The following is a 12,271-nucleotide window of genomic DNA, read 5'->3' as shown; positions in this document are numbered from 1 at the left end:
CCTGGAAACCTCCATAGAAAATATTTTTGAAATTTTGATAGCCAAATAAAATATTTACCGTTTTCAATTTTTGGGGAGAAGAAGACAAAGAAAGACAATGGAAGAACAGGAGAGACAGAACAGACAACAACACATGGGTTAACAGAAATGCAAAGACATTTTTCATTTTAAGTTTTTACAAAGGGTCAGGATGATTATTTATCAAAAAAACAAAAAAAAAACAACAAAAAGAAAAAAAAAAACAAAGGGTTAAGAATCTTACAAGTTCTTTTGAATATCTGAGGGTATATGAAAGGAATTATTGAGTCACAACAATCTAGTTCTGTATTATTTCTGCTAGAACAGTATGCACATTGAAAGATTGTAGTAATTATTCCCCAAAATATTATTTTTAGAAAGCTATGGAAGCAAGAGTGGAGTTTGAGTTTTTGAATGAGACAATTACTTATACTCACACCAAATAGAATAGGAAAATAAAAGAAAATTAATAAATAGATCTGTGATCACATGATTCTATCCAATGGTACTGATTTCAATATACCCATATTCATGTATCTATGTCTTCCTCTAAGTTTGTCAAGTGTCAATGAATAGAACACATTGCACTCTCTCTCTCTCTCTGTATCTCTGCTTCTCTAACTCTGTCTCTCTCTCTCTTCCTCTCTTCTTCTTTCTCTCTGTCTCTGTCTCTGTCTCTTTCTCTCTCTGTCTCTATATTTATGTCTAGTCTGTTTCTATCTGTTTCTTTCTTTGACTCTGTCTCTTTTTCCCACACACATATACACACAGACATACACTATGAGCAAACAATGGGTTAGAACAGATTAGGAGAGTGCTTTTTACTTAAATTTCTTCTATCTAAGACATTGAAAACAGACATAACAGAAGCTTATCTACAGACAGACAATGTTTCTATTGTGGAGAGCTCTCAAATTCTGCTATAATAATCATTTTTTTTTTGTTATATTATCCAGTTCTGTGTCCATCCTACTTGAGTCCTAGAGATGAGAAACAATGTGACTGAATTCATTCTGCTTGGACTGACACAAGACCCAGAGAAGCAAAAGATAGTATTTGTCATTTTCCTGGTGTTCTACACTGCCACTGTGTTGGGGAATCTACTAATTATTGTAACAATCAAGACCAGTCCTACCCTTGGTTCCCCTATGTACTTTTTCTTAACCTACTTATCCATTGCAGATTCTTGTTTTTCTACCACCACAGCTCCTAAATTGATTGTGGACAACCTTTCTCACAAAAACACTATTTCCTTTGATGAGTGTATGACCCAGCTTTTTGCCATGCATTTCTTTGGCTGCATGGAGATATTAGTCCTCATTTTAATGGCCTTTGATCCGTGGCTTTTACCTTTTCCCACCCAATAACCAAGGGAAAGGGGATCCCTTTCCCACAGGGAAGGCTTTGCATTCTTAAGCCCAAATAATCCCTTATTGGTCCCTGTGGGTCCCAACGGACCATTATTTTGGATTCAACCTTTAGAGATTGGGATGCATGGATTAATAAATTTTAAATTTCAATAGTGGAGCCATAGTTGCAAGCTTCATTTTGTTGATGATTTCTTACACAAATACTGCACTTGAGAAATCATAGTGAGAAGGGGAAAAAGCCCTTCCACCTGCAGCCCATATCTTTGTTATTATTTTTTTCCCTGTATTTCATGTATATGGGCCTCCAACCACCTTCCCTCTTGATAAGTTGGTTCTGTATTTTTAAACCAATAACTCCCTTCCTCAACCTTATCCTTAAGGAGAAATTTAAAATGGGAAGAAGGAAGTATGGAGCAAGGGTGACTTAAGGGAAAATTATTTATATTTTTTTATATTTTCCAAAGATAATTGTTTCAAATTGGAAGATGTGGAAAATATATTAGTCATAAAGATAATATGGGGTTAAGGACATTTAAATCTTTAATGATATTTCAATAATATTTTAAACAATTTATAAGTTTTATTTTATGCCTTTAAATTTACTTTTTAATTTGAAAAATTTAAAATGTCATTTACATTATTTTATCATTATTTCAAGATGGAAAAATATTTACTATGAGAACCTTTTGTAATTTATCTATTGGAAAATAAAAAAAAATCAAACAAAGGTATTTTGGTATAAAAACAGAACATTGGATCTGTTGGCTTTCCTTTATTTTCTTTGGATTTGGGAAAATAATTTTAATTTTTTATTTTCCTCAAAAAAAAACATTATGGACTATAAAACTTTTGAAATATATTCAAATTATTCCTTGTGAATAAGGATAAAAGAAAAACAGTTAGGAGGAAAATGTTTTTAAAAAATGATAAGGAATCAAATTAAAGAATTGAAATCAAATTTATATTATTGTTAGTATTCCATTTATCCAAACCCCCAAAGAAAACTTGATGTTGCAATTTTGCATTTTTCTACATTTGAAAGGAATTTACCAAGATTGGGAATTTAAAAGGATTTAAAAGGTTAATGAATTTTTGTATAATTTATATTTTTTCTCCAAGTTAAGATTCAAAAAGAAAAATTTAAAATTTAAATATAATATTGTTTATATAATTTATATATGTATAAAATTATGTATATATGTGTGGTTCATTTTTTTTCCAGGTATATATTGGGCTGTAATATAATATATATGTGGAAACTGTGAAAAAAGTAATATATATTATATATACATAAAACACAAAAAACTTAAAATATCCTTCTTAACTGTAGATTCCTTTAAGAGTTGGGAAGGAAAAATTCAGGAAATTGCACAAGAGAGAAAAAAGAATAATCAAAGGAAGTAAAAAAAATAGGAAAATATAAATATAATCTTTCTTAAAAAAACGTTTTCTTGAAAAGGAAAATTTATTGTTATATAGTTAAACCTTAACCTTCTGGGCCAATTAATTTTTTCCATTTATTTTTATTATTACTTTAAAATAAATAAATTTTTTAAATGTATAATTTTATTAAGAACTATTTTTTACAAAATTATATCATTTTACCATAATCTTTAGAGAAAATTATCAACTTCCTTTTATGGGGAAAAACCTTAATAATTAAAGGTTTCAGGAAAAAAACTCAACTTTCTGAGGTTGAATTTTGAATTCCAATCTTCCAAGGGTACAGTGCTTTATCAACCACCCTATCTACTTTGCTTATTGGAGAAATTAAAAAAAAACAGCTTTCAACTTGGTTTAAATCTTGTGGAATTTTTTGTTTTATTTTAAACTTTAAAATCTAATTGTAAAAAAAAAAATTTAGAGGGCATTGAACTGGAAAAGTCAACCAGAAGATGTTAAAAGAAAAAGGGAAGGGTATTAAAGACAGATGCCTCTTTTCACTTTAAAATATCAAAGATAAGGACTATATAAAACCAATTAGAAAACACTAATAAAAAATAACAATTCTACCAAATTTTCATTTTCTGTGCCCTATTAATCGAACTGCCTTTAACTTCTTTCTTTATTTTATTTTTGGACTTGATTTTATCTAATTTGACATCAAGGTTGAGAATTCCCACTACTATAGTTTTTTTAATTTTTTTTCTTGTAGTTCTCTTTAATTTTGTCCCTAGGAACTTGGATGCCATACATTTGGTTTAAATATTTATTATTTATTGTTCATTATCTAGATACCTTTTCGGGGTTTGGTTCTTATTTCTTTTAAGAATTTTTTACTTTTTCATTAGGAGACCAGGAATTATCCCGTTTTTTATTTCAGATGAACCATAAAAAGTCAATAAAAGCTGGGAGTTTGAACTTGTTAATTTATCTGCTTTAAATGCATTTCTTATAAACAACACATTGTTAGATTCTGGCTTTTAATCCAGTCTGCTATCCATTTCCCTTTTATGGGAGAATTTATCCCATTCACATTCACAGATAAAATTACTAACTCTGTATTTCTGCTATCTTATTTTCCCTATTATACCTTTTTTTCTCTTTCCTCTTTTTCCCTTCACCAGTGTTTTACTTCTGACCAACACCTTCCTCAATATGCCATCCTTTTTTTACATTCACTCTCCACTTTCATATCCCTTTCCCCCTCTATTTCTGTTTTCCATTCTATTGCTTTGCCTTTTCTTCTCCTATTCCATATAGGATGGGACAAGTTTCTGTATTAAATAAAATATGTCTGATCTTCTCTATGTTAGTCCAATAGAGTGAGATTAACATTCATACAATGCTCACCCCCCCTCCCTTCTTTTCTTCAAATATATTAGCTCTATTTTGCCTCTTCATGTGATGTAATTTACCCTTTTTTACCTCCCCTTGCCTCTTCTTCCAATACAATCCCTTTTGCATCTGTAGCTTCTTTTTAAATATTATCACAGTAATGTCAAATTATACCTATACCCTATATGTATACCCCTAACAAACGAACAGTTATCAAGAGTTTAACATATCATTTTACCCTATAGGCATCTAAACATTTTAACCTTTAAAAACTATATTTTTTCCCTTCCCTTTTATCTTTTTATGCTTATCTTGCATTCTATATTTGAAAGCAGGTAGGTGCTAGGCAATACTGATTATGGGTCCTTGATATCTGAATTGTTAGTTTCTGGCTACTTGCAGTGTTTTCTCCCTGATCTGATAATTTTGAAATTTACAGCATTCTTTGGAGCTTTCATTTTTGGCTCTCTTTCAGGAGGTGATCAGTGGATTCTTTGAATGGCTAGTTCACCCTCTGGTTCTAGGACACCAGAGCAGTTTTCCTTGATTACTTCATGAATTTTGCTGTCCAGACTCTTTTTTTCATTGTGATTTTTAGTGTGTCAAATAGAAGGACTCTCTGAATCTTCCAGGTTACTTGTTTTTCCTATGAGGTATTGTACATTTTCTTTTCTTTTTTTTTTTTTTTTTTTTTGGGGGGGGGGTTGCTTGATTGATTCTTACTATTTTATTGAGTCATTTATTTCCATGTTTTCAATTATATTTTTTAGTGAATTATTTTCTTTAATTGCCTTTGTATCAATTATCAATTTTTCAATATCTTTTGAATTTGGCCAATTGAACTTTTAAATGGATTATTTTGTTCATTTTTTTTTCCATTTCAGAAATTCTGTTTTTCAAGGACTTTATTTTATTTTTCATCCCACCCAAACTATTCTTTGAGCGATTTTCTTCAGATAATTTCTGTTTCCTTTATAAGACCTCTCATTTCCTTTCCTCATTTTTTCTTCTAAAACTCTTTTAAGATCCTTGTTGAATTCTTCCATGAGAGCCTAGTGGAATGGAGGTCAATTTGTATCACTTTTTAAGACTGCATCTGGAGATATTTTGTCTTTAGTGTACTTAGGGTTTAATATCTGTACTTCTCTATCTCCATATAAGCTATCAATAGTCAGAGCTCTTTTTGCTTTTTGCTCATTTTTAATGGTTGAGGTCTGCTCTTAGGGCAAAGGGGAGACTGTTCAAAGCTTTCTCTATAGGCTACAGTGATATTACATTGCCCTGGAACCAGCGCTGCTGCAGGCTTAGTCCCTGTGCTTTCTGGGCCTGACCAAGTCTTGTCTGTTGTGCTGGGTTGCAAAGGAACACTATTTGCCTTTTATAGTTAAATTGGGGATCTCACAGCTATTGAGTCAATCCACTGGCTTCTGAACCAGGGCAAAAAAGCCAACACAGATGTATTTTGGCTAAGAACATCTGGTAGATTTCCCCACAATGGGAATTGGTCCCTATGCTATACTTGCTCTTGGCAACTCCCACCCCCCTATCTTCCCCCACCATGTCTTCAATAGACCTTTTCTGAAATTCTTTCACTAGCCTCAAAAAATGAAATGGGTTAACTGATCACCAATGAAAAAGAAATAAAATCAATAATTAGGTGCTCTTTTTTCCAAATGTATGGTATCAAGTCTGACAAACTATTCCAAATGAAGGAATATTTTGAAAAATATAAATTTCCCAGATTAGCAGAAGAGAAAATAAATTACTTAAATAGTCCCATTTAAAAAAAAATAAATTGAACAAGTCATTAAAGAACTTGCTAAGAAAATATTTTCAGAGGATGGATTCTCAAATGAATTTTACCAAACATTTAATGAAAAAAATTCATTTAAATATTATGTAAATTATTTAGAAAAATAAAGAAAGAAGAAGTAGTTCCCAGTTCTGTCTATGACCCAAATACTGCAATGATACCTAATCTAGAATATGTCAAAACAGAGAAAGAATATTACAGACAAATCTGCCTAATCAATATTGATGCAAAGATTAAATTACAGAATTTTATAAGCAGATTAAATACCAAGTGGTATTTATATCATGAATGTAGGGTTAGTTCAATATCAGGAAAATTATTACTATACTTATTATTCCAAATCTCAAAACAATATTTTAGTGTCACAGTTTTCCCACATCCCCTTTAACATTTGTCCTTGTCTTTTCCTTTCATCTTAGTCAATCTATGAAGTGTGCAGTGGTATGTCAGAGATGTCTTAATTTGAATTTCTCAGATTAATAGTTATTTAGAGAACCTTTTCATATGATTAGAAATAGTTTTAATTTCTTCATCTGAAAATTGTCTGTTCATACAAATCCTTTGACCATTTATCAATTGGAGATTGGCTTGGATTCTTGAGTTAATTCTCTATATATTTTAGAAATGAGGAATTTATCAGAATCCTTAAATGTAAAAATGATTTTCTAATTTATTGCTTCCCTTCTGATCTTATCTGTATTTGTTTTGTTTGTACAAAAACTTTTTAATTTAATATAATCAAAATTATCTATTTAGTGTTCAATTATGAGTTCCAGTTCTTTTTTGGACACAAATTCCTTCCTTCTCCACAGAACTGAGAAGAAAATTATCCTATATTCTTCTAATTGACAGCCACTATTTCTGATAAAGGTCTCATTTCTAACATATATAAAGACCTGTGTCAAATTTATAAGAATGGAAGTCATTCTTCAATTGATAAATAGTCAAAGAATTAAAACCATCTACAGTTAAATGAAAAAAATGCACTAAATCAGTGTTTATTAGAGAAATGCAAATTGTCAGATTGGCTCAAATTAAAGGAAAAGATAATGATAAATGTTGGAGGAGATGTAGAAAATCTGGGACACTAATGCATTATTGCTATTCTAGAGAGCAATCTGGAACTATCAAACTGTGCATACTCTTTGACCCTGCAGTGCCACTACTGGGTTTGTATGCCAAGGAAATCATACAGGAGGGAAAATGACTCACATGTGCAAAAATGTTTGTAGAACCTCTTTTTTGTGGTAGAAAAGAATTGGAAAAGGAGTAGAGACGCATCATTTGGGAACTGGCTGATTAAGTTGTGGTATATGAAGGTAATGGAACATTATTTTATGCATTATGAACAAGATAATTTTAGACAAGCCTGAAAAGATTTCCACAAACTGATGCTGAGTGAAACAAGCAGAAAAAGGAATACACTGTTCATAATAACAGCAAGAATATGTGATGATCAACTATGGAAAGCTTGGTTCTCCTCCATATTTTAGTGATCCAAAGAAATCGCAATAGAATATGGAAAAAAAAAATGTCATTTGCATTCAGAAAAAGAATGATGGAGACTAAATTTAAATCAACACATGCTATGTTCGCTTCTTATTCTGTTTCTTTTTTTTTCTCTTTCTCATGTTTTTCCCTTTTGCTCTGAGTTTTCTTTTCCCAAATGATTCATAAAGCAAAGTGTATTAAAAATTAAAAAGAAAGAAAAGAATAAAAAAACAAAAAAAGTGATCTGAATTTGTGTAAATTTAAATATTATGTGATTAGAATTTCTTTCAATTGCTGCATAAAATATATTTGTCACTTTCAATTTATATAAAAATTAGGGGAAAACCGAACAAATTTAAAAACATTACAATTTTGTCTAAGGCTGGCAACGAGTCACCACAATTTGACTAAGGAATTTTGCTTTAATAACAAACCAAGACAAATAAATTGAACTGTGTCTACACAATTGGGATGCTACTCAGTCCCTTAGGGACTGAGGCAGCTCTGGAATTTTGAAAAAAGTCTCCATAAATATTTATTAGAAGAAGATACATATTTAGCTCACTATGTTCTGTTTAGAAGTTAGTTTGTGAAAAGGGTAATGAAACACAAAGATGTTACCCTTTAGAAAATAAAAGAATCTCATTTTCCTGTTAGATATAAATTTTAAAAATCGAAATGAGATATTTCTGTGATTTTGTTTTCTGACAATAGAATAATAATAATATATCACTTTGGGAAGTTTCTGAAAGTATGATTCTAGTTTTTTTTCAGTTCAATCCTCACTTATTGAGAGTTGATCCTGATTTCATAAAAGGATAATATAGATGCTTTGACATCTGAGATAGCAATTACCAAAGCAATTCAAAGATGTAGAGATGACATCTCTATATTTGAAGTAACTCTTCATTACTAACTTGCTCACTCTTTTTATAGCACGTTTGAAATATTTTTTCACATAAATCTCTCAGGAAGCATAACATTTCACAATAAAGTCAATGTGTGCACCCTCATTTTTTCCTTAATTGAATCAGTATATAGAAATTCTTAAATTAATTTTCTATTACTTATATTAGAGGGGAGAATGAAAATAAGGTCTTGGCAGAAACTTCTTCAAGTCACCTCTATTCTTAGACATAGATACTCAGGGCTCTTTAGGACCCCATTGAGGTAAAGTGGATTGAGGGTTTTAATTTGTATGTATATGTATGCAAATTTCATATCAATGCTATCCTATATGGAAGCTTTTTTCTTCCTCCCTCCCTTCCTCCCCTCCTTCCTCCCTTCCTTTCTTCCTTCCTTCTTTCTTTTCTTCCTTCCTTCCTTCCGTTCTCCTTTCCTTTCTTGCTTTGCTTGTTTTTCTTTCCTTTCTTCCTTTTCTCTATTTTTCTCCCATTTATTCAAAGTGTTATACATGGGAGTTTCTGAAGTTAAAGGAGTACTTCATGATAAAAAATAAAATTATTTCTTACTATTAATTGTTTGTTCTCATTTACCTTTTATCATTTACCATTTTTATAATTACATCGTAATTCAGTTAGCTTACCTTGATGTCTAATCATACCACAAATAGATCTCATCATTTACCTTTTGAGTCATCCTGTACATTACTTTTCAAATAATTAGTGTATCACTTGCAAATTCTCTCTAGCCTGAGAAATGGTAGAGCTAAGGAGAGCAATGCAAAATTCGTTAACTTAAATGCTAAAATACCATTGATGCTATTTACTAAGGGTACTGTTATGAGAGATATAATTATTTCGGTAGCTTTATCAAGAAACTTGTACAAAATCTTAGCTGAAATCATTTGCTGCAAATCAACATGATGTTATTTTCTATCCATCTGCCTTTTTTTCTCTCAATCTATATATCTGTTTGTTTCTATTCACTGTCTTTCACTTTGTTTAGATATACTTCATGTTATCCTTACCACACAATGAACTTTCCTTTGTAACAATGAATAGTTTGTCAAAACCAAATGACTAATTTTTTACATCAAATGTCTTATATGTTATCATATGAATTTTTCTTCCATATCCTCAGGATATCTAAAAAAAATGGAGAAATGAAAATCTTCATTTCTGCTGGTGGGGCAATATTGCTAACCACAACTATTCAGAATTTGGCTTTCTTTTCAGCAGCATTTCTTAATGCATTCAGTGCTATCCTGTGTGTCTGGGAAAGCATTAGATTTTCCACTTCTAAAGGTTTTAAATCAAAAGTTGGGTAATCAGATCTAATGTATATTATAGTGAGATTCTCTGAAGTATGGGTTGGGCTGTATGGTTGCTCAGTCAATCAGTCAGTTAACACACATATATTAAATGTTTGTTATGCACCAGTACATCAAAAAGCACTGGAAACATAAAGATTGGAAAAGTTAGTATCCATGACCTCACAGAACCACATTGTAAGAAATCAATCATTCAAGATGCATTTATTGAGCATCCATTATAAGTCAAAAATATTTGACTTGTTGGAGAATTTTTTAAAAATCTGAACTCAAGATATTCATATTTATAATGGAAGAGATAATGTGTGAATAATTATGTACCAACTACATCACAAATGAAGAGGTATAAAAATAAGGCCTTGATAGATACTTCTTCATGTTATCTCTGTTCCCAGTAACTGAAGCATACAACTTGGGAGGCAGGGAAGGAAGAAGCAGAGGGGAGAGGGAGAGGGAGGAGAAAGAGAAACTGAGGGAGAGAGAGAGAGACAAAGAAACAAACAAAGAGAATATGGAGAATAGGGCAAATATAATAAGTAAGAGTTCCCCCCAGGACTTGAACTGTGCAGAACTGTGTTGGTGGGTAATTAGCTACTGATGTAACCAGAGGGCTGCACAGAGAATCAAAGAAAACTGAGTTCCAATTCATGCTTAGACATTAATCAGATATGTGACATATGGTCAAAGGATATGAACAGACAATTTTCAGATGAAGAAATTAAAACTATTTCTAATCATATGAGAAGGTGCTCTAAATCACTTTTTGTAAAGTCCAGGTTAACTCCCTGGAGACTTCAGGATCAGCCAGAGTCAAGATAAGCAAAAGTACTTGGTCTTTAGGGGGAGAAGTGAAGGAGATTGATAAAACTGCCATAAGCTCTCCACCAATCTCCCTTTTCCTCTTCCTCCTGCAAATTGAGTCTGGCTTGTCTCACTCCACCCTCTAATCCCACCTACGATTATCTGTATACAGCAAAAGACCTAGCCAGCATGGAATAGTAAGAAGGGCATTTTTCCAAACATATTCTGATAGAGTTATTGTCCAATAGGTAATTAGCCTTAAGTGGTCGATTGTCTGATTCAAGTATACCATTTAAGAGTTTCAGCCCTTTACAACTACTGATCAGAGAATGAAAATTAAGAAAAGAGATTCCACTGCATACTTCTCAGATTGCTGAACATAACAGGAAAAGACAAGGATGAATGTTGGAGGGGATGTGGGAAAACTGGGATACTAATACATTGTTGGTGGAGTTGTGAACAGATACAGCCATTCTGGAGAGCAATTTTGAACTATGTTCAAAAAGTTATCAAACTGTGCATACCCTTTGAACCAGTAGTATTTCTATTGGGCCTATATCCCAGAATCTTAATGAAATGAAAAGGACCCATATATGCAAAAATATTTGTGGCAGCCCTTTTCTTAGGTGCAAGAAACTGGAAACTGAATGGATACCCATAAGTTGGAAAATGGCTGAATAAGTTATGGTATATGAATGTTATGGAATATTATGTTTCTCTAGGAAATGATCAGGAGGATGATTTCAGAGAAGCCTGGAGAGACTTACATGAACTGATGCTAAGTGAAATGAGCAGAACCAGGAGATCATTGTACAGGACATCAATAATAATCTTAATCAGTATCAAGAGAGAAATGCAAATTAAGACAAATTTGAGACACCACTACACACCTCTCATATTGGCTAAGAGGATAGAAAAATATAATGACAAAGGTTGGAGGGGATGTGGGAAAACTGGGACACTAATATATTAATGGTGGAACTGTGAATGAATCCAACCATTTTGGAGAACAATTTGGAACTATGTTCTAAAAGTTATCAAAGTATGTATAACTTTTGATTCAGTAGTATTTCTATTGAGCCTATATCCTGAAGAGATCAAGTCACATGTGCAAAAATGTTAGTGGCAGCCCTTTTTGTAGTGGCAAGAAACTGAAAACTGAGTGGATCCCCATCAGTTGGAGAAAGGAAGAATAATTTATGGTATATGAATGTTTTTTTAAATATTTTTTTATTTTAATAGCCTTTTATTTTCAGATTATATGTATGGATAACTTCCCAGCATTGATAACTGTCAAACCTCTTGTTCTAATTTTTCCCCTCCTTCCCCCCACTCCCTCCCCCAGATGGCTGGATGACCAGTAGATGTTAAATATATTCAAATATAAATTAGATACACAATAAATATACATGACCAAACCATTATTTTGCTGTACAAAAAGAATCAGACTCTGAAATATTGTACAATTAGCCTGTGAAGGAAATTAAAAATGCAGGTGGGCAAACATATAGGGACTGGGAATTCAATGTAAAGGTTCGTGGTCATCTCCCAGAGTTCCTTCGCTGAACGTAGCTAGTTCATTTCATTACTGCTCCATTGGAACTGATTTGGTTCATCTCATTGCTGAAGATGGCCAGGTCCATCAGAATTGGTCATCATATAGTATTGTTGTTGAAGGATATAATGATTTCCTGGCCCTGCTCTTTTCACTCAGCATCAGTTGGTGTAAGTCTTTCCAGGCCTTTCTAAAATAATCCTGTTGGTCAT

The sequence above is a fragment of the Sarcophilus harrisii genome, chromosome 6 (assembly GCF_902635505.1).
Source record: "Sarcophilus harrisii chromosome 6, mSarHar1.11, whole genome shotgun sequence".
Taxonomy (NCBI): Eukaryota; Metazoa; Chordata; class Mammalia; order Dasyuromorphia; family Dasyuridae; genus Sarcophilus; species Sarcophilus harrisii.
This window is presented reverse-complemented; position numbering follows the sequence as displayed.